Source organism: Nicotiana tabacum, chromosome 6, assembly GCF_000715075.1.
Source record: "Nicotiana tabacum cultivar K326 chromosome 6, ASM71507v2, whole genome shotgun sequence".
NCBI lineage: Eukaryota > Viridiplantae > Streptophyta > Magnoliopsida > Solanales > Solanaceae > Nicotiana > Nicotiana tabacum.
The window spans coordinates 104,898,597-104,922,559 of NC_134085.1; the positions used below are offsets into that span (position 1 = coordinate 104,898,597).

The 23,963-nt window shown below is 38.0% G+C and overlaps 1 long non-coding RNA gene across 1 annotated transcript; it reads right to left on the reverse strand.

The window, feature by feature from the left end:
- Window positions 1–2,235: 2,235 nt before the first annotated feature.
- Window positions 2,236–13,518, reverse strand: LOC142181666 (uncharacterized). Its single transcript, XR_012710564.1, has 2 exons — window positions 12,921–13,518; window positions 2,236–10,411 (listed from the first exon to the last, which is right to left on the reverse strand). It is a non-coding gene; the product is annotated as an uncharacterized LOC142181666 (long non-coding RNA).
- Between the last annotated feature and the right edge of the window lie 10,445 nt (window positions 13,519–23,963).

A 23,963-nucleotide genomic window follows, 5' to 3' on the forward strand; every position in this document is an offset into this window, starting at 1 on the left:
AACCGCTTTTATTTAATTAATTAAAGGAAGATTGTAACGTCATTTAAAATATGTTTCAAACCACGTCACATAAATGCACCCGCAATCCGCAACATATTATATCTAACGTCGAGATTTGGATTTGGGTCACATAAATGCGCACCCGAATTTAGGAGTGTGATATTATTAAACTAACGCTCCTAAAGCAACTTTGCGAGGGCCATGAAATTTACTAAATGGCATGCCTCGGGCTCTAAGGATCAATTCCAGATTAAGTAAAGTGAGGGCCATGCATTTGAGATTTTATTTGGCATGGAGCGCCTCAAATTATTTTAAGAAAAAGGGTTATATATTTTAAAGGCAAACTAGAGGTGCTTCTATTTTAATTCTTCTAAACTACTTGAGATTATTGCAAGGCCATGGGATATGGAAATCAATAGTGAAAAATGGATTAGCTATTGATTCGTTAACAAGTTCAAATCCCTACGGCCTGTTAGAAATTGCCATCCATATTTGAAAATTACCCAAAGAAACTAACATATCCATCTTATAAGTAGAGATAGAATAAATGTAGAACAAACAAAATAGTTTAACATAGCTAAAGCACATATTTCAATTTCAGAGCTCATTTCAAATGAACACATTCAATTCTTCAAGCTACTCAAACGACAAATCTGTGGCTTTGCAAATGAAATTCTAACAACAAATAATTACCAACAACAAACACCCAAATTATCCCTTAACATCTAAAAACTCAAATATCTAATTTCAACCTACTGAAAATTCAGAGCCTATCAAAGAAGGAATTCCTTAAAAATCAGTTTAGCAAATAGACGTGCTAGATTTAACAATTGAATATGGAACCCACAGCATTTTTCCTTGAAAATCCTCAAACGGCAAAAGAACCCAAAACAAACATTTATGAAAATGATGTCTTTTATATTCCTTTTCTCCTTCAACCATAACAAGACACTTCCCATAAATAAATAAACAAAGGCAAGATTTAACAATCAGAACATATCCGTAACTGGACGTGAACAACGCGACTGATCGTACCCGAAAAATTTATTAACCCTCAATGAAACTACAACCAGACCTCGAAACCAGCATCACCTCGACGTACGACTGGAATGAACTCCCTAAACGACGACCTCCGACGAACCCGAAGCTCGCCGGAAAGAGATGCTAAACGAGCTTGAGTTGATAAAACTTACTAGCTGTTCTGTTTCATGGGTGGCTATGGAGGGTAGTCGTTTGGCGTGATGTTTCTGTTACTGGCGATGGACAACGACTGGTGAAAGGCTGGGTGCTGTTTTGGGTCTGTCCGTATGAGTTCTGACGAGTGGGTTTGTGACTGAAATAAGGTTGCTGGTGTTATGGGTTGTTTTCCGGTGAGCTGGTTGAGTCGCTGGCATGAGGAGGAGGACGAGGGGAGGTTGTTTTGGTTGATGAAGGTTTAGAGTCGTCAGTTGTTGTGTGTTCTACGTGAGGGGTTTGCTGGTTTTCCGGCGAGTTCTGTGATGAGGGAGTGGTTGGTGGACGACTGGTTCGCCGGCGATTGCGATGGTGTTGAAAGAGTGGAGGAGCTCCGGCGTGTTTGAGTGGTGTGGCTGGATCTCTTTGGTCTTAAGTTGCTAGGGTTGGTTTTTATGTTTTCATGAGGAAGATGAAGTTATGGAAGGGGGGGTCGTTTGGAGAAGATGGAGTCGGGGGGTGGGAACAACATAATGCGCAGCTTTCAGCTTTTTTCGTTATTTGTTTTTTGATTTTTTAAGCACTTATTTATAGGTAGAGTCTAGGTTTAGGTTTATCTTTGTGTATTTCTCCCAGTAGTCCCTAAGTCTTTTGTGTTAAGTCCTTAGGGTCCTCTTTATTTGTTTTTTTATTCCAATGAAGAATCTAGAAGGGTCCCTAGGCTCAATAGACTAATCCGAATTGGGCCAAGAATTGGGTTCTAAAACTCTTAAAATTATGATCCAACACCTTAATTGACTCATTTTAAAGTAAGATAAAAATACTACCCAAGCCAAAGGCTAACATGAAACTATTATATATTTTTTATTATTAAAACTATATAAAGATAAAAATAAGTACTATTTTTGTATATTTTTATTTAAATAAAGATACGTAAGCTAAAAATATATTTTTTCGTAATTTTCCATTTTTATGACAAAAATAAAGTAAAGAAGTTAAAAATAGTTGAAATAGCTATATTAGGCCTAAATTAAATATTTACATGCTAAAATATAAAAAATCTTGAGGAGGGTAAAAAATCACATGTCTACAGCTACCCCTCTTTGAATGGAAACGCGAAGCATTTTCAGACAAAAAATGACTAGATAGGTTTTTGACCTGACCTTTATTTGGGAGAGACTAAAGCTAAGAGAAAAGGGGAATGCGAGCGAGCTCTGGTATCTGAGCTGCCTACATATCCTTGGCTATAAAGGAATCAGGCCACGTGTAGTTCAGAGGTGAGTGAGATGATGGAGTATGCCGAGGTGGAGATCCGGTCGAGGTGCCGTTCCGCCGAGGTTCCGGTCCGCGGTTCCTGTTATTACATCAAAATCAAAACATGACAAAGACTAACTAAACCTATCAACTACGAGTTACAAGATTCCTATCTATAAGTCTTCTGAAGCTTAATCTTGAGTCTTGAATGGTTCTTCATGCAGACTTTAGATTTGAACCTTGGCGCTTGTTAGCTGCATGTGCTAGGTTGTTCTTCTTCATATTTTCGGACCAAGACCGGGCATGTGGTGCTTGTGACCTCGGCCATGTCTTGAACAAATCACATCCTTCATCAACTTCTGCATTTGGGTTGACTTCTTGCCTTTCTCCTTTTTGCTTTATTGTGACTAACTTCTGTTGATCACCTCGGACTGGTAACTCGCATTCTCGCCGCGAGCTTCTTTGGCTGCTGACTTGAATCACAATCTGAGATGCTTTTCCTTTTCTTCAGGTGGACGCCTGATTGTTGAACTTGAATTATATTCCCGTGCTCTCCAGGTAGGCTCCTGACTGCAAACTTGAAATATATTCCCTGCTCTCCAGGCAGGCTCCTGATTGCTAAACTTGAAACGTATTCCCATGCTCTCCAGGCGGGCTCCTGACTGCTGAACATGAATGTATTCTCTGCTCTCCAGGCGGGCCCCTGACTTCAAAAAATAGACAAAAACAAAGAAAGTTTTCTGCCCCGATTTGGGTATCTGGGCACATATGTAAGTGTAAATCGAACCACATTACCAAATATCAATAAGTACTTGAAAGCTAAAACTTGAGTTATACTCCCTTGTTCTCCAGGTGGGCTCCTGATTGCTAACTTAAAACGTATTCCCTGCTCTTCAGGTGAGCTCCTGACTGCTGAACTTGAATGTATTCCCTGCTCTCCAGGCGGGCTCCTGACTGCTAACTTGAAATGTATTCTCTACTCTCCAGGCAGGCTCCTGACTGCTGAACTTGAAATGTATTCCCCGCTCTCCAGGCGGGCTCCTGACTGCTGAACTTGAAATGTATTCCCTGCTCTCCAGATGGGCGCCTGGCTGCCGAACTTGAATGTATTCCCTACTCTCCAGGCGGGCTCCTGACTTCAACAAAATAGACAAAACAAAGAAAATATTCTGCCCCAGTTTGGTGGCTGGATACAGATGTGAGTGTAAAACTAAATCATGTTATCAATAAGAACTTAAAAGCTAAAACTTGAATTGTACTCACTCGTTCTCCAGGTGGGCTCCTGATTGCTGACTCGAAATATATTTCCTGCTCTCCAGGCGAGCTCCTGACTGCTGATTTGAAATATATTCCCTGCTCTCCAGGCGGGCTCCTGACTGCTGACTTGAAATGTATTCCCTGCTCTCCAGGCGGGCTCCTGACTGTTGAACTTGAAATGTATTCCCTGCTCTCCAGGCGGGCTCCTGACTTCAATAAAATAGACAAAACAAAGAAAACTTTTCTGCCCCAGTTTGGATATCTGGGCACAGATGTGAGGGTAAAACTAAATTGTATCATCAAATACTACTAAGAATTTAAAAGCTAGGTCTCATTATCTAGGGGGATCCTGAAAACTCTTAACTAAACGACAATTATCTTTTAAAGGTGTGACTTCTGTTACATCTTGTTATCTAAGAAGGTCTTAAACTACTCCCCATTATCCAGGAGGATCCTGAAGATCACAAGTCAAGTTTTATCTTAAGAGCGATAATTTTACGGCTAAATTATACTACCCTACATTAGAACTTACACTAAATCTTGTTATCTAATGGAAATCTTAAAGCTAAGTCCCGTTATTCAGGAGGGTCCTGAGTCCTAATTGAATCATATCTCGAACATGCAAACTTCTAATCTAACTTATATTCCTTTAGGATACATTTATGCTAGATTATGTTATTTCTGAACTTTAAACTAGGTCCCATTTTCCAGGAAGGTCCTGAGAATCAAAAATCAAACCTGTTTGGTGACTGCCTTTCTTTACGGAGGGTTTCTCTGAAACAAACGAAATTTTCTGCCCCTGTTTCAAATCAAAGAAAAATCTTTTCAGTTTAAAAATATGGTGGTTGGTTTGTGGCCTTGACTTTAAGGACGGTTGCTCCTTCACTTCCCATGATAACTTTGATTTCCACTCGAAGACCTTGCTTGTTTATTGATTAAACACTTTCTCTGTCACCCTTATCACGGAAAATACTTCTGATTCGTTCCAACCCAATACCCTTCATCTATTGTATTGTGCTCTTGCATGTACTAAACCTTTGTGTTTCTCATGAATCTAAAAGCACAACAATTGCCACCCACTCATCGCGCATGTTGTTTTTTTCTTGACTTAAACCACTGGCCCTGGCCTTGAGATCTGTTGCTCCTTCACTTGCCACGATAACTTTGATTTCTGCTCGGAGGACCTCTCTTGTCACTAATTAAACACCTTTTGTCAATCTTACCACAGAAAATACCTTTGATCCATTCACCAAACCCCTCCATCTTGTTGCATTGTTCATGAATTGATATGCACCAAACCCTCGTGTTTCACCAGAAATACCTTTGATCCGTTACCTAGCACCCTCCATCTGTTGCATTGTTCTTGAATTGATGTGTACCAAACCTTTGTATTTCACAAGGGTCCCAAAGCATGTTGATTGTTACTGGCTCAGTGCGCTTGTTGTTCTTTCCTGACTTATGACACTTTCATGTACTGGCCAGATCCCATTTTGTGCAATTGGAAAGGTGGTGGCAAATTTTGAAGTCATTTCTCACTTATTTTGACCAAACAGACTCAGGAAGAGGAAGTAAACAAGACAAAAGGAATAGAGTAAAGGACAAAGGAAAGAGATGATTCCTAACAAGAAAACTACAAAGTAGAAACCTATCAGATATGGACACCTACTCTAATAACTATGACATGCCCCTGTGTCCTATTCCGTCAATAAGCCTGATGTTTAACTCTTGTTGTACCTTTAAACCGTGAAACTGGGCTTCAATGCTCTGATTATCCAATCTGATTCACAATCCTTATTCGACTTGTAGTGCCCTGAGAGTTTTCACCATCAAACCTCTCTCATTTGTTCTTTATCTCAACTTACTTTCACCTTACGGTGCCCGCGAGGGTTTTTACCAATAAGACTCTCTCATTCTTGGATTACTCCCAGCTCCTGTCGCCCTACGGTGCCCGTGAGGGTTTTCACCAATAAGACTCTCTCATTTTCATTATTTTTCTGCTTGGACCAGAGTGTTGCCCCTGATATGAATTACCTCTCCTTTCTTGACTTGGCATCTCTAGAAGACTGATCGGAAGATCTTTCTTTGTACCATAATGTGGGCTTTTGGATAGGGCTTTTGAAGGATATCAAAGGCTCAAAACAATTCACATGGGTTCAAAATTACAACTTTCGGCATCAGATTTCTTACAACAACCACAACTTCTGTCCCAGTTTCTTGCTTGGGGACTTTTGGATTTTTATTTTGATGAGACCGAACCGTGAGGCTGCCTACGTATCCTTAAAGGAATCAGGTCGAACGTAGTTCATGACATAGGAATTACTTTGTTGTTGTGATTTTCTCTTTTCTCTTTCTTTTCTTTCTCTTTTTTGCTTTCTTTTTCTCTTTTTGTTGTTTTTCTTTTTTTTTCTTTTCATTCTTTTCTTTCTTTTCTTTTTTCCTTTTTTTTTTGATTTTCATTTTTCTTCTTTCCCTTTTCATTCTTTTCTTTTCTCCTTTTCCTTTACTTATCATTCACGCTTGTGTTTCTGATCTTTGCTACTGATTCCGAAAGAGGGGTATGAAAGAAAATAAACAAGGCTCAAAGGGGTAACGAAGGATAAGGTGTTTAGATAGCAGAACAAAATGTCTTCATCATTCCAATCTTCAAAACACGCCAAGTACAAACAACACAATTAAACAAACCAAGAAAAATATTCGTAACATCTTTTGATTGCGCCAGACTTGATGACCATATCCACACATTCACCTTCTACATCTGTTACATACAAAGCACCATTGGAAGACACTCTCACTCTCACTACCACGAACGGCCCCCTACAAATTTGGGGCAAACTTGCCGTTATCTTCACCCGATGCAGCATGATGCATTTCAATAGTGTAATTTATGTTCTATCTGCCCCAGTTTCACACAATTAGGGCTTGAAGTGATCTCAAAATGCCTTCATTTATTTCCCTCAAATGTCCCTACATCTTCAACATTGTTTCGTTGCTTCGTGACTCAATTGACTTTTTAAAACCAGGCTGAGAATTATGCGTGCATGTCATGTCACTAGAGTTAACAGGAAAAGAACTATGGGAAAAAAAGAGAACTAAACAAAAATGACTAGAAATTACAGAAAACAGAAAATTGCATTAGACAGATGGTGAAAGGGTTTGGACAACAAAACAGACAAACTAAACTGGGGCTACAAACCTAGAAAACACTAAGTGAGATAATACGACTAAAGGAACTAGACAAAATAAAGGATAGAAGGATTTGAGTCACAAGACGATGTCCGGATTACAACTCTGCAATAACCCAGACAACAGAAATGACAACAAACTACACCACCAAAAGCTCCCCTCCAGCTGACCAAGAAATGGAGCGTCTTTCCAATTACCAAGCATGGTATCTTAGCCACTGAATTCTGCATCAGCAATACTAGGACCTCCATAAGTCTTCATCACATTGTTCTTAACAAATTGCTTTTGGGTTCCTTTTGTCGGCTCGTTCTTAAGATCAACCCCTGATAGCGCCGAAAGCTTAGTAGCACATGGACCTTCGAGGCTCCCAGAAGAATTCTCACATTCCTTTTCTGAATAAATCATACCCACCATATGCGTCTCATTATGCATAGGCGATGGACTTTGGCTAGTGTCTGCTGCATCTGGATTTGCACGACAATGTTGCCTGCATCAATAAGCTTCTGAATCGCATTCTTCAGATTCCAACACTTCTCTATGTCATGCCCCGGGGCATCTGAGCAATAGGCACACCTTTGAGAAAAATCAAACTTCTTTGGAAGAGGGTTTGGCATTTTTATCTGGGTCGGCTCCAACATGTCCAATTTCCTTAGCCTCTGGAACAGACTGGCATGTGACACTCCCAATGGAGTGAATTTTTTCTTCTTGTGTAACCTCTCGTTCTTAAAGGCTTGACTGGGCCGGAAACCTGATCCGGGGGGTTTTCGATAGGCTCGTGGGGGTGGATAGGCATTTTGTGGAGCTGGGTACTGGGAGAGTGATGTACAACTTTGGGAGTTCTGTGGAGAGAAGGGGCATTGGGGAGGATCATCTGGCGCATAAGGATATCCACGGGGACGATGTCGAGGCTGGAAGTGTTGATCGGGAAAGCCCATTGTATCATCTTTTCTATTTCTCTTTCTTCCACCCAAGCTTACTGGGATGTTCTGAATGTTTTTTGAACAACTCATGATTTTGCCTGACTTGATTCCCTCTTCTACTAGCTCCCCCATTTTTAACACATCATTGAAAGGCTTCCCCCAGGGTCGGGATCATATGACTGAAGTAGGTGGGCCCCTGGGCTTGTAGGAAAAGCTCAACCATTTCTTCTTCACCAATCGGGGTATTGACTCGAGCAGCTTGCTCCCTCCATCTGAGCACAAACTCCCTAAAGCTTTCCTCTGGCTTCTTTTCCATTTTAGATAGGGAGGAGCAGTTTGGGGTAACACCCGATCTGTATTGAAAGTATCAAACAAAATCTTGAACCATATCACCCAATGTAGGCCACTTACCAACATCTTGGCGATTATGCCACTCCAACGCTGCCCGAGTTAGGCTCTCACTGAAGTACGCCATCAACAAATCATCTTTCTCGCCAACACTTCTCATTTTATTGCAATAATCCTTCAAATGGGCTACCGGATCCCCACACCCATCATACAAGTTAAACTTTGGCACTTTAAATCCCGCAGGCAGACGAACGTCGGGGGACATAAACAATTCTTTGTAAGACATGCTACCCTGGTCTCCCGTTCCTTGCTTGTTATTTAAGGACTGTTCTATGCCTTTCAGCCTCCTGGGTATCCCATATCGCCCCTTTCTTCCTGTGAACTTTTCATTTTCAATATGAGGCTCACCCCGCGGGCCCTGCTTGTATGAGTTGGGAACCTTGTGGGCAACCTCTGAGGGGTAATATTGGACATTGTGAGCTTTGAGTGGGTGTTCATTGTTAGGGATGATGGATAAGACAGGAGGGCAATTTTTGGGAAATATAATTGGAAGATGAGTGACGGAGCTACTAGGGTGGTTGGGAAAGCCATGATAAGCGGGTGGATCTGGAGAGTATGGGGGATCATCTGGCACTATGACCGGTGTTTGGGTAAGGGTAGTATTTAGGAAGCTAGGTGGTGGTGGGGGTGGTGTCTTCCCAGTCATCCAAGCCTGATACATGTATGTCATGTGTTGTCTCAACATCTTTACCTCTTCAACCAACCCATTGTCCTGTTCAACCAACTACTCTCGGGCCCCGGTATCAACCAACTCAGTTCTGTTGTTGTCTGCCATTGCCTTTTGACTTTGTGTTGTAGAGAGGAGTTACCACTTTAAAACCACAAACCAACCACCCTTCTGCTATGAATATAACAAAATGAAGCCATCACGTTAGCGCTAGGGTATTTAACATAAGATAATCTCACTTTATGTGCAATGCACCTAGCCATAGTTATCGGGTCTAAAATGACTTCGAGGGTACAAAGGTCAGTTGGCATCATCCCATTTTGTTCATTTCAACCTCTCTTTTCTTTGTTTTTCTAGCACTTCTTAGCTCGCTCATTTTCCTTCCCCTTTTTCTTTCTGATTATCGTTCTTTTTCTTCCTTCTCATTTCTCACATCCCATGACTTCACCCCCTTTTTTTCCTTTTTTTTTCTTTTTTTCCTTTTAATAATAAAAAAATGATTTGATCGAACCCTATGTAGGTTTTCTACATATCATGACCCCGCATGAATCAGATCTTTGCGTAGTTCTTGAAGAACGAGAATAAAGTAAACAAACTGACGTTCTCTCTTTCTTTTTCTTTTTCTTTTTTTTTTACCTTAATGACTACTCTGCTGAGAAAAGAGAAATAAATGAAGCAAATCTTTTTTTGAATTTTCTAAAATTAATGTTTTATAACCTATTTTAAACTCAAGCTTAACGGATTTTTTTTCTTTTCTTTGAAACAAATACTCTATTAAGGAAAAACTCTAGAAGAGAACGATATTTTTTGATTCCTTTTTTTTAGGAAGAAAATCTAAAGAGTGAACCACAGAAAAATGTTTAGAATTTTCATTTGATATTCTGATGCAAGGTTTCGAAACAAGCAATGAAAAAGATAAAACAAAATGTTTTTGGATTTCAATTTTGCTTGCCTAAAGAAGAATTTCTAATGATAAACAAAGGATAAAGTACGTTTTTTTTTCTATGTACAATATCCTAAAGTTCTAATGAAAATAAAAAGAATTTTTTTTCCCACTAATTTCCCCAAGAAACACCTCAAAAGAAATTTTTTTTGGATTTTGGAATTAATACCTTAAAGAAGAATTTTAAAGAAGTACTAAAAGAAAATTCTATTTTTTTTCGAATTTTGGTCCTAATATAGTAGAGGAAATATAAAAACAATTCATTTTAAGTCCTAAATATTAATTGCCTAAAGGAAAAACAATCTCAAAGGAGAATTATTTTTATTTCTTATAACAAAAACGCAAAATTTCTTCTTTTTTCTGGATTTTCGACTTGTAACACATTTCCACATACAAAATAAGAATACAATAACAAAAAACTCGGCAAACTTAACCTGACTATTACAAACTCTAACATCACCTAAAAGACTAAATACTACTATACAGGACTAGAAAATAAAACAAAAACAATTGACTCAAAAACATAAAATGGCTACTCGAGCAGCTCCTGAATGCAGTGATCCTGGGGTATATGTCATGCTCAAACACTAGTAAGTAGATCCACACCTGTATGAGAAAACTTAAACTAGCACTATGTGAGACAATAACATTCCCTAAGACACATGCAAGACATGATTAAGGCTATTTTTGCAAAATGACTTATTTGGCCAAAAGGTGGCTAGAAGTGCAAAATTTGGCTAAGACCCCGCAAAGCCAAGAACCTAAGATTTACTAGGAAGACCGGACCCTATGTGGGTTGCCTACGTATCACGTCCCGAAAGACGAGAATCGGGTATGCGTAGTTCGGGAAGATAGGATACGGGCGAGAAATAAAAATAACAACTAATTTAGAGAAAATATATTTTTTTTTTCTTTCTCTTTTTTTTTTTTGAAAAATGATGAAACATGTAATCTCTTTTTTTATTTTCTTTTTCCCCTTTTTTGATTTTTGATTTTTGTAAAATGATGAAAAAGTACAAAAAAAAATTTGAATTTTCCAAGCTCTTTTTTTTTCTCTTAACAAGACGTAACAAAAAGCATAATTAGGCCCCACTCGCTTTGTCTTCACACTTCACCCTCTCTTTTTCTTTTTTTTCTTTTTTCTTTCTTTTTTCATTATTTTTTTTCATTTCTTCATTTACCCTCAGCTATCATTGGTTCGCCAAATGACCCTTTACCCTTAAATAAATGCAACATGTAGCACATAAGATGCATCAGGATGGTTTTTTATTTTTTGGGGTATACCTGTCCTAGACGGACTCAACCCCTGTGTTGAGTCCCCTAAGTCAAGTGCACATGATGCAAACAAGCGTTCCTACTAGGGATCCGGCATGAGGCTGAGTTATTCTAGGATTAAAACCTGGGTGTCTTGTTCTAGACAGTGTACTCGAGCCGGGGGGGCTGCATACCGGTAACCAAAAGATCATCCGGCTTTGCAACTTGTCCGAACCTCGTTCTATTTGGGATATGACACTAATAGAAAGAAGTCACGACCAGCGTGCACTCCTCATGAGAGAGAAGAGAGGGATTTCATAGCAGTTTGTATATACAGTTCAAATAATATCAAAGCGGTAAAAGCAACATTTAGCACATTAGACCCAAACATGTAATAAAATCAGATAATGGATAAAACCAAATACAACAATTCATCTAAGCTCGAATTCTGAACCCTGAACCAAAGATTCTGGGTTCGGTCCCCAGCCGAGTCGTCAGAGCTGTCACACCTCCTTTTTTACCTACACCCCGGAAAGGGGCATATGAGGGAGTTTTTTCCAACTTAAAGTGACAATCGAAACGGGATTATTTATTTAAAGATTCAGAGTCGCCACTTGGGATAATTTATGGTATCCCAAGTCACCGGTTCAAATCCCAAATCGAGGAAAAGATTGACTCTATATGACAGTCCGCGAATCAGAAATTCGAGTAAGGAATTCTGTTAACCCGGGAGAAGGTCTTAGGCATTCTCGAGTTCCATGGGTTTAGCACGGTCGCTCAACTGTTATAATTGGCTTATTATCCGATTTTAATACATGTTTTAGCATATGGTTCAATTTTAACTATATAACCGCTTTTATTTAATTAATTAAAGGAAGATTATAACGTCATTTAAAATATGTTTCAAATCACGTCACATAAATGCACCCACAGCCGCAACACATTTTATCTAACGTCGAGATTTGGATTTGGGTCACATAAATACACACCCGAATTTAGGAGTGTGATATTATTAAACTAACGCGCCTAAAGCAATTTCGCGTTTCCAACTTTGCGAGGGCCATGAAATTTACTAAATGGCACGCCTCAAGCTCTAAGGATCAATTCCAGATTAAGTAAAGTGAGGGCCATGCGTTTGAGATTTTATTTGGCATGGCGCGCCTCAAATTATTTTAAGAAAAAGGGTAATATATTTTAAAGGCAAACTAGAGGTGCTTCTATTTTAATTCTTCTAAACTACTTGAGATTATTGCAAGGCCATGGGATATGGAAATCAATTGTGAAAAATGGATTAGCTATTGATTCGTTAACAAGTTTAAATCCCTGCGGCCTGTTAGCAATTGCCATCCATATTTGAAAATTACCCAAAGAAACTGACATATCTATCTTATAAGAAGAGAGAGAATAAATGTAGAACAAACAAAATAGTTTAACATAGCTAAAGCACATATTTCAGTTTCAGAGCTCATTTCAAATGAACACATTCAATTCTTCAAGCCACTCAAACGACAAATCTATGGCTTTGCAAATGAAATTCTAACAATGACTAATTACCAACAACAAACACCCAAATGATCCCTTAACATCTAACAACTCAAATATCTAATTTCAACTTACTGAAAATTCAGAGTCTATCAAAGAAGGAATTCCTTAAAAATCAGTTTAGCAAATAGACGTGCTAGATTTAACAATTGAATATGGAACCCACGACATTTTTCCTTCAAAATCCTCAAACGACAAAAGAACCCAAAACAAACATTTATGAAAATGATGTCTTTTATATTCCTTTTATCTTTCAACCATAACAAGACATTTCCCATAAATCAATAAACAGAGGCAAGATTTAACAATCAGAACATACCCGTAACTGGTCGTGAACAACACGACTGATCGTACCCGGAAAATTTATTGACTCTCGACGGAACTACAACCAGACCTCGAAACCAGCATCACCTCTACGTATGACTGGAACGGACTCCTTGAGCGACGACCTCTGACGAACCCTAAGCTCGCCGGAAAGAGATGCTAAACGAGCTTGAGTTGATAAAACTTACTAGCTGTTCTGTTTTATGGGTGGCTATGGAGGGTGGTCGTTTGGCGTGATGTTTTTGTTACTGGCGATGGACAACGACTGGTGAAAGGCTGGGTGCTGGATTTTGGGTCTGTCCGTATGAGTTCCGACGAGTGGGTTCGCGACTGAAGTAAGGTTGCTAGTGTTATGGGTTGTTTTCCGGTGAGCTGGTTGAGTCGATGGCATGAGGAGGAGGACGAGGGGAGTTGTTTTTATTGATGAAGGTTTAGAGTCGTCAGTTATTGTGTGTTCGACGTGAGGGGTTTGCTGGTTTTCCGGAGAGTTCTGTGATGAGGGAGTGGTTGGTGGACGACTGGTTCGCCGGCGATTGCGATGGCGTTGAAAGAGTGGAGGAGCTCCGGCGTGTTTGAGTGGCGTGGCTGGATCTCTTCGGACATTGAGATGGAGTTTAGGTTTTTTGGTTTTGAAGGTGATTAAATCTCATGAGGGAGGGGTCGTTTGGAGAAGACGATCCGAGGGGGGGTCGTTCCTTGCGCAGCTTTTCAGCTTTTTCTTGTTATTTTTCTTTTTTTTTATTTTTTTAAGCACTAATTTATAGGTAGAGTCTAGGTTTAGGTGTATCTTTGTGTATTTTGCCCATTAGTCCCTAGGTCTTTTGTGTTAAGTCCTTAGGGTCCTCTTTATTTGTTTTTTTATTCCAAAGAAGAGTCTAGAAGGGTCCCTAGGATATATGGACTAACCCGAATTGGACCAAGAATTGGGTTCTAAAACTCTTAAAATTATGATCCAACACCTTAATTGAATCATTTTAAAGTAAGATAAAAATACTACCCCATGCCAAAGGCTAACATGAAACTATTATATATTTTTTATTTTTAAAATTATATAAAGATAAAAATAAGTACTATTTTTGTATATTTTTATTTAAATTTATGAAAGATACGTAAGCTAGAAATATATTTTTTCGTAATTGTTCATTTTTGTGGCAAAAATAAAGTAAAGAAGTTAAAAATAGTTGAAACAGCTATATTAGGCCTAAATTAAATATTTACATGCTAAAATATAAAAAATCTTGGGGAGGGTCAAAAATCACATGTCTACAACCGGGAAGAGGAAAGAAAAGAGTTTTTCCAATTTAAGTGACATTATTTGAAAATGGATTAATTTAATCTAATTTAAAGAGTCGCCACTTGGAATAAATATTTACGGTGTCCCAAGTCACCATTTATTCAAAAATCCCAATTCAAGGAATTGACTCTGATTAAGTCTGCAAAACACAGAAGACCGGGTAAGAAATTCTGTTAACTCGGGAGAAGATGTGAGGCACTCCCGAGTTCCGTGCTTCTAGCACGGTCGCTTTACTAATTATACCTGGCTTAACTAATTCTGGATATTTTATGTTCTAGAGAAATTTATGCACTTTTGCCTTAAACCGCTTTTAGTTGCTTGATTATTTGTGATTAAGGAATTATCTTGAAACGAGTCATGCGTACGTGTAATCGTTTTGTTTGGCGCGTCAAGAATCATGTCACGCGTACGTTTACACAATTCACAACAGTTAATTATTTAAGAAAGCTTGGCCAAAGTTGCATGAACTCGTACCTTAATTTATTTTAGAAATTGTAATTATGCCACGCGAACGTGTACACAATCACGATGATAGATTAAGCCGTGCCTAAAGCATTTTCTACGAATATTCATTTTTTAAATCGTATTCGTATCACGCAAACATATACACAATTAATAACATTTTTTATTATTAAGATTGTTTGACTAATGTCGCGCGAACGCGTACTTTTGTCTTAATTTTTGGAATCATAATTATTTTACGCGAACGTGTACATAATCACAATAATAGATTAAAAGCGTGCATAAGTCGTACTACCACGTGAATTGCTTCATACTACATATGAGATTAATGGAGTAATAAATTAAACATCTTTGAAAAAGGTGGAAATTATTTTAAGTCATAACTTTCAAAGTTCCATCATTATTTAGAAAATTCGGATAGGAATACATAAAGTTTAATTGGATAGACTATGACTAGTTAGAGGGAAGTCAGTACAATCTTTTCGATGGAGGAATTTTTTTTTGTTTGTTTTTTGTTGTTCATATTTGAAGAAAAATATTGTCAGAAGTATTGCTATTAATTTTAAAACTTAACATTATTTTGAAGTATCAAGGATTATAAAAACAGAAAAAATATTATTTTTACTAGTTAAATTGCTATTGACGGCCTTTTTTAACACATGATTTATTCACAACATATTCTTTATATACAAACCAAGTTATAAACTATCAACATGGGGATTATTTTACTGTTCACCACCTTAATTCTTCAATACACATATAAACACACTTAATTAAAAAAAAAAAAATTGCAATATCATCACTAGAATTAAGTAAGCCAGCAAGGATGACATTAAAAAAAAAAAACTTTGAAAGATGATTGTTAATTAATAACATGATTCCTGAAAATTTTAAAGGTAACTATAATGGAAATATTATTTTAGGCCATGAGTAAAAGTTTGGTAATCAAATTTAGCTTGAACCGATACCCTAACAAATATTCAGTTCACTCTAGTTCGAAAAAAAATACTCAAAACAACTCAAAGATACAGATATGGAAATAAAAAGATGAAGCTAAAATTAATCAGAACCAACAATGATATCTTTCATGTTGATGATAAAAATTCAAATATTATCTTTTTTGTGAAGCTTTTTACAATAAAATCACGGTTACAACCTACTGATTTTCAAAGCTAGCAATGCTAACTTTTTAAGAATCTCGAACTCGAAACCACAGACGAAATCTTGAACTCCCTTTCTCTTTCTCGTTGCTTTCTTGTGACTTCCCTTCTCTTTTCTTTTTTATAAGGAAAATTTGGTAGTTTGTTGTTCCCCTATTTGGAGTGGGGGAACGTGAGTTTGAAGTTGGGAGTTAGGGATTGTGGGGGTGGGGACGTGAAAGGTGGGGTGAGGGAGTTAGGCTAGAAAATGGGATTGTGGGATTAGTAAATTAAACATAAGATTTTGAGATAAAGTTTACCATACTTTTATCTCTTTGATGTTACAACAACAACAACAATCAAGTATAATCTCATTTAGTGGGGTCTGGGGAGGATAGTATTTACGCAGATATTACCCCTATCCTGGGATTCTTAGGACAGAAAGGTTGTTTCCAAATAGACCCTCGGCATCCTTCTCTTTGACGTTAAAGTTCCTCTAATTAATTTTTTTTTAATTTATAAAAATAAGAAGTTAACCAACATTTCTTATAATCCTCGAGTGCAAATTTGGAGTTGAGCCGACGGAAGCGGGAGTAGAAGTGAGGCTTGACTCTCAAGTCATTCCCAAGAAAGGTAGTTTCAAGTACCTTGGATCGGTTATTCAGGGGATCGGGGAGATTGACGAGGATGTCACACACCGTATAGGGGTGGGGTGGATGAAGTGGAGGTTAGCGTCGGGAGTCTTGTGTGACAAGAAAGTGCCACCGTTACTAAAAGGAAAGTTTTATAGAGCAGTGGTTAGGCCTGCCATGTTGTATGGAACTAAATGTTGGCCGGTAAAGAACTCACACACCCAGAAGATGAAAGTAGCAGAGATGAGGATGTTGAGGTGGATGTGCGGGCATACAAGGATGGATAAGATTAGGAATGAAGATATTCGAGAGAAGGTGGGTGTGGCCCCCATGGAGGACAAGATGCGGGAAGTAAGACTCAGATGGTTCGGGCACATTCAGAGGAGGAGCACTGATGCACCGGTGAGGAGGTGTGAGCGACTGGCTGTAGTGGGCACGCGGAGAGGTAGAGGGAGACCTAAGAAGTATTGGGGAGAGGTGATCAGACATGACATGGCACGACTTAGGATTACTGAGGACATGGCCCTTGAGAGGGATTTATGGAGGTCGAGCATTAGGGTTGTAGGTTAGGGGAGAGTGTGAATATTTCTACAGCACAATAGAGGGAGACTATCCCGTTAGGAGTTAGACTAGGAATGTCATTAGGCGTCTATTGATGCAGGGCTTTACCTTCTAGTTGTACTATACCAGCCATCTATTTCGTATTTTCGTTGTCGTATCCTGTATTTCATATTTCATATCTCTTATATATTGTTGCTGTTTTATTACGCATTTTTACGGTACTAATGTATCATCTCCTATTGCTTCTTTTGAGCCGAGGGTCTCCTGGAAACAGCCTCTCTACCCTTCGGGTAGGGGTAAGGTCTGCGTACATATTACCCTCCCCAGACCCTACTTGTGGGATTATACTGGGTCGTTGTTGTTGTTGTTGTTGTTGTAAATATTTACATGTACTTTAAATAATACTAAGAAAAGATACCATAACTTACTCATTAAAATTCTAATTAAAAGAAATCAATTTTTTTTTTGTAAATGGTTTTTCTTGTAAATAGAAATAAAATTTATACTTTAAGAATGTGGATATTTTTGTAGTTTTTAATTTAATTGTTTTTTTAAAGAAAACCTATTAAGGGTAAGATAAAAGTTTAAAATATCAATATTAGACCTAAAAGAAATATTTACACTTAAAATAGTTTCGAATTCAGGTGTGGTAAAAGATTAGTTGTTCACATCATGCCCCTCTTTGCTTGGAAACATGAAGAGTTTTCAGGCAAAGAAAAAATGAACAAGATGACTGATTTTTGACCTCACCATTATTTAAAAAGAAAAGAAGAGAAAAGAAAAAATTGTGACCGAGCCTTGGTTTTAGGCAGCCTACATATCCCGGGTTGTAAGGGAATCAGGTCACGTGTAGTTCAAGTGAAAGAAAAGTGATGGAGTATTCTTAAAGGGAGAGTCGAGTGAGGTTTCGTCGAGGTTCCGATCCGCGGTTCCTACTATTACATCAAAATGCAAAGAAAATTACATACTTTTGAAATCTAAGAGTTACAAAATTTCTATCTAAATACCATCTGGAGTCTTGTCTTGATTCTTGACTTGCTTCCTTCATTGACTTTAGACTGAAACTTGATGCTCTCTGATATAACAGACTATGAAATATTCTCACAGGCTTGTTTCTTGATCAGATGATGAGAAGATGGACCTTGAGACCCTATGTCTCCACATATATTATGTCAAAGCTGGTTGCGGCTGGTATTGAGATCAAACAATCCATTTTCTTCGGCAAGAGCCAGAATCTTATATTTGCACATCTAATCCGCGCTTTGCAGAAAAACCTACAAGCCATCACAAACAAACAAAACGAACAAAAAATTTCTGCCCCAGTTTGCACTAGAAATTTTTTGTGAGTTATTAAAAATACAATAAACTATCTTTGCTATTGCAGAATGAAGAATTGAAAAAGACATGGTTTTTTTTGAATATAGGGGATGTCGTACCCTATATTAACAAGATGGAAGGCAACTAGAGGGTATAGTACCCTGTGTTAGAAATAAAATAACGCTTGCAGCGTTCTGAGATACTACTAGGGAATGTCGTACCCTATGTTGGCAATAAAATGAGGCTCGTGGCGCTCTAAGATGCTACTAGGGAATGTCGTATCCTATGTTGGCAAAATTTAATGCAGATCAGGGGATGTAGTACCCTGTGTTGGCAATAAGATAAGGCTTGTGACACTCTAAGATGCTACTAGGGAATGTCGTACCCTATGTTGGCAAAAAGTGACTAGGGGATGTAGTACCCTATGTTGGCAATAAGATGAGGCTCAAGGCACTCATAGGATGCTACTAGGGAATGTCGTACCCTATGTTTGCAACAAGAAATGCAACCAGGGGATGTTGAACTATGTGTTGGCAATGAGGAGAGGCTCTTGGCACTCTATGATGCTATTAGGGAATGTCGTACCCTATGTTTGCAATAAAATGAGGCTTGTGACGCTCTGAAATGCTACTAGGGAATGTCGTACCCTATGGTGGCAAAACGTAATGCAGTTAGGGCATGCAGTACCCTGTGTTGCAATAAGGTGAGGCTCATGTCACTTGGGATGCTACTAGGGAATGTCGTACCCTATGTTTGCAATAAAATGAGGCTCGTGGCACTCTGAAATGCTACTAAGGGATGGCATACCCTATGTTGGAAATAAATAATACAGCCAAGGGATGTAGTACCCTGTGTTGAAGATAGGGTATTCCCTAAAATGAAACTAAAAATAACCTGATTACATGTATATTAGAAGGAAATCAAGGTTTTGAGAACTTCACTTGGTAGTGTTCGTCTTTCCACGAACTGTTTCCTAAAAATTTTCTATTCCTGTTATGAACAAAGAAAAATTCGTTAGTTTTAAAATGGTGGTCGATTGTAGCCTTTATTATTTCAATCTCTTGATCTCGGCTCATCTTCTTTAATGATTTCAACTACAACTGATTATTTCCTAAATACCAACTGCATTTCTGACCTTGGAGAACCTTTAGCTTTTCCAAACTTTGGTATGACGGTACTTACCCTTTTTCAACTTTATGTTGCCTTTGTGGCATTTCGCTTTTGACTTCTTTCTTCCAAATTATTCAATTTCAGAGCATTGGGAGACTTTTGGGTTTTCAAACTTTTCCAATGACCTTTAGTCACGTGGGGCTTAACCTTTTAGCTTTATTTTGCCTTTGCTGGATCTTCAATTTGATTTTCTTCTTCCAAAGTTTTCAATTTCAAAGCATCGTTCAATCATGGTCAGTCGGGGTCGACTTGATGCCCTTGCCGAGGTTGGGTGTCTTCTTGAACATTGGCACGTGTCAAACAAAATCCTAATAAATCAATCTTGCCATCCTTTCTTTGTCTTAGTTTCAGAACAGAATTAGACCGAAAGGGATTCAAAGAAAAACAAACAATAAAATGGACAAATGAACTTAGATGAGAGGTATCCCTTTTGGGGAAAGGAAAGAAGGACTTATCTGGAGTTCATGTAGACTTCACTGAAAATGACATGCCTCTTGGACTGGATGCCTGATATGTGTAAACCGTCAAACTCTCAGAAATTTATCACAACTCATGCTTTCAAACTAAGAAACCTTGCCAGGGTTCTTTTGATGACGAACGGTCGTGAGGATCCTATTTTCGATCAGTGGCACCCTTTGCGGGTTTTCACCAGCTAACCTCTCTCGTTTCTCTTATCAACATCGCCTTGTAGTGCTCTTTCCGAGTTTTCACTAACAAGACTCTTTCATTTCAATTTCTATGCTTATCATCTCCTTACGGTGCCCCCAAAGGTTTTCACCAATAAGACTCTCTCATTTTAGTTCTTTCATTTTGATTGTCTCAGATCCAAACGATTGTATCCTCTAATCCTTTAAACATTCTCGCCGATTGATCGGAATGACTTGAAAAGGATTTGGGTAAAAAGAATTTGGACTGAATTACAACTTTGGAACCTTTCACACAAAGCCATTGTCGAAATATTATAATATCTGCCCCAGTTTCACCTTTTAGGTAATTCAGATTTTTTTTTTGGTATGACTGAGCCTCAGAGAAAGGCTGCCTACGTATCCTTTCGGAATCAAGTCAAACATAGTTCAAGGAACTCCATTTTTGATTTTTTTTGTTTTTTTGTTTCTTTTGCTTTTTTGTTTTGTTTTTCTTTCTTTTCTTTGTCATTTTTTAATAATAACTTCTAGATTCCAAAGAGGGTAATCAAAGAGAGGGAACCGACTCAAAGGGTTTGCAAAAGGGTTCATGATATTTGGGTAGCGAAAAAGAAAGCCTCTGTCATACCAATCAGAAAATGTTAACACCAAGTAATGAGTTAATTATTGTAACTTTTGGCTGCATCTGCATTGATTGTTGTCTCGGGGATATTTCCTTCGATGTCTCCCAAGTACAACTCTCCATTTGGAAATATTCTTGTTACAATGTATGGACCTTTGCAATTTGGAGTAAATATTTCCTTAGCTTCTTCATGGTGCGGGAGAATATGTCTCAGGACGAGTTGCCCTACTTAAAATTTCTTGGGACGTACTTTTTGTTATAAGCATGGGCCATTCTTTGTTGTACAACTTCCCATGGTAGCCTCCAGTCAATCACTTTCCATCAATCAAAGACAATGTTTCAATCGGGTCTTGACTCAATCTTCATCAGCGATCTTGGCATCACCAATGATCGGAAGAGAGGGAATCTCATTTTCGTTTCAATTCTTTGTTTATTTTCTTACAAGCCTTATCTTCAATACATTATGCTTCTTGGTTCATTATTTCGAAATCTAACAGCATTTTAGGATCTGGGCATGAAGTCCGCAAGCATGTCATGTTATTAAAATCTGCATCTACAAAACTGAAAAGAGATTAAGAAAGGTGACAAGATTAAGAAAAGAGACATTCATGGATGATGAAATATTGGTTTCATTTATTTGAATATTTTAAAAAAAGATAGAAGAGTTTACATCAAAATGTAAGACAGTAAAGTAAAAACATTCGAATGACACACTAAAATAACTTGAAAGGCAGAAAAGATAGCAAGACTGGCTACCGAGACTCCCATCTAATCGGGAACGTTTCTGGGTTAACGCCCATTTTTTTCTCTTCAGCCGCAGCAATGGCTACTATGACTTTCAATGCTGGATCAAATTCCCCATTATCATCCCAAGCAGGCCATGTCCTATTGCTCAAATCTGGTAAAGTCAACCCCACATTTCTTATTTTTCACCGTCAACTTGCCTATTTGCCTTCTCGTGACCTTGGATCAACAACAGTGGTGCTTGTTCTATTTGTTGAGAAGATGCTTTTACTTCCAAGGTATCTTGGATTATTTGCGTGATTCGCCATTGCAAACTAACAAACCGACTACCTTTAACTAGCTTTTATTTCAAAACAATAAGCATGTTAGAATAAATACTCTTTCTTCTTCTTTTTTTTTTCTTTTTCTTTTACCACTTTATTCTCTTTTTTTTTTCTTTTTTTTTCCAAAATGATTTGATCGAACCTGATATGGGTTGCCTGCGTATCATGTGGAGTCATGAATCAGACCTTGCGTAATTCGGGAAGATTAGGAATAAAGTAAATAAACTAACTCTTTTTTTGTGTGTGGATATTTTCTAAAGAAAGACTTCTAAAGAATAAAGAAAATATTTTTTGGTTTTTAATTTTTTTTTGGGAATTTTCGAAAGAAAAACTCTTGAAGAAGAATGAAAATATTTTTGAATTTTGAGAAGAATTTAAAAGAAAATATTTTTGGATTTTTAAAAAGTGGGGGCCAGACCCGCTTAAGGTTACCTACGTATCTCACATCCGGTGAGAATCAGACCTGCGTAGTTCGTAAATATTTCAGGAATAGGATTACACTTTTTTGAAAAAATTCAGGCTTATTTTTCAATAATCTTTTTGAGGTAAATACCGAGATTTTTTGAAAACCGGGTAAATTTTCTCTCTCATATTTTCTCCCTTCTGGTTTTCCCTCAATTTTTTATAATTTTTTTTAGAAACAGGTCAACATGTACAGGCCGAATCAAACATAATGCACAAGTAGCACATAAGATGCATTAGGATAGTCTTGTAATTCTCGGGTACACCTGTCCTAGGCGGACCCAACCCCTGTGTTGAGTCCCCAAAGTCAAATGCACATGATGCAAACAAACGTTCCTACTAGGGATCCGGCATAAGGCTATGTTATTCTAGGTTTAAAACTTAGGGGGAGTATTTTAGACCTGGCTTACCCAAGCGGACAGCTCGAGCCGAGGTGGGGGCGACGTACCAGGAGCACGAAAGTCTACTCGGCCTAGTTATTGACCCAGCCTCGTTCTAATTGGTATGACTTCTAACAGAAAACTGGGGCATGCGCACATGTGCACCATAAATTCAGAAGAATCAGAAGGGAGGCGTAAGAAAACAGTTTAATACAGTTCAAATAATATCAAAGCGGTAAATGAACAACAACTAGCACATTAGGCCCAAAAAATATAATAACATCAAATCAATAAATCCAAGTATAAATTACTTTACAAGCTCGAATTCTGAACGCTAAACTAGAAGTTTCGGGTTCTTTTCCCCAGCAGAGTCGCCAGAGTTGTCACACCTCCTTTTTACCGGGAAGAGGAAAGAAAGGAGTTTTTCCAATTTAAGTGACATTATTTGAAAAGGGATTAATTTATTCTAATTTAAAGAGTCGCCACTTGGAATAAATATTTACAGTGTCCCAAGTCACCATTTATTCAAAGATCCCAATTCAAGGAATTGACTCTGATTAAGTCTGCGAAACACAGAAGACCGGGTAAGAAATTCTGTTAACTCGGGAGAAGGTGTGAGGTACACCCGAGTTCCGTGGTTTTAGCATGGTCGCTTTACTAATTATACCTAGCTTAACTAATTCTGTATATTTTATGTTCTAGAGAAATTTATGCACTTTTGCCTTAAAACCGCTTTTAGTTGCTTGATTATTTGTGATTAAGGAATTATCTTGAAACGAGTCATGTGTACGTGTAATCGTTTTGTTTGGCTCATTAAGAATCACGTCACGCATACATGTACACAATTCACAATAGTTAATTATATAAGAAAGCTTGGCCAAAGTCGCATGAACGTGTACCTTGATTTATTTTAAAAATTGTAATTATGTCACGCGAACGTGTACACAATCACGATGATAGATTAAGTCGTGCCTAAAGTATTTTCTACGAATATTCATTTTTAAATCGTATTGGTGTCACACGAACGTATACACAATTAATAACATTTTTTATTATTAAGATTGTTTGACTAAAGTCGCACGAATGCGTACTTTTGTCTTAATTTTTGGAATCATAATTATTTCACGCGAACGTGTACGTAATCACGATAATAGATTAAAAGCGTGCCTAACACGTACTACCACGTGAATTGCTTCATACTACATATGAGATTAATGGAGTATAAATTAAACATCTTTGAAAAAGGTGGAAATTATTTTAAGTCAACACTTTCAAAGTTCCACCATTA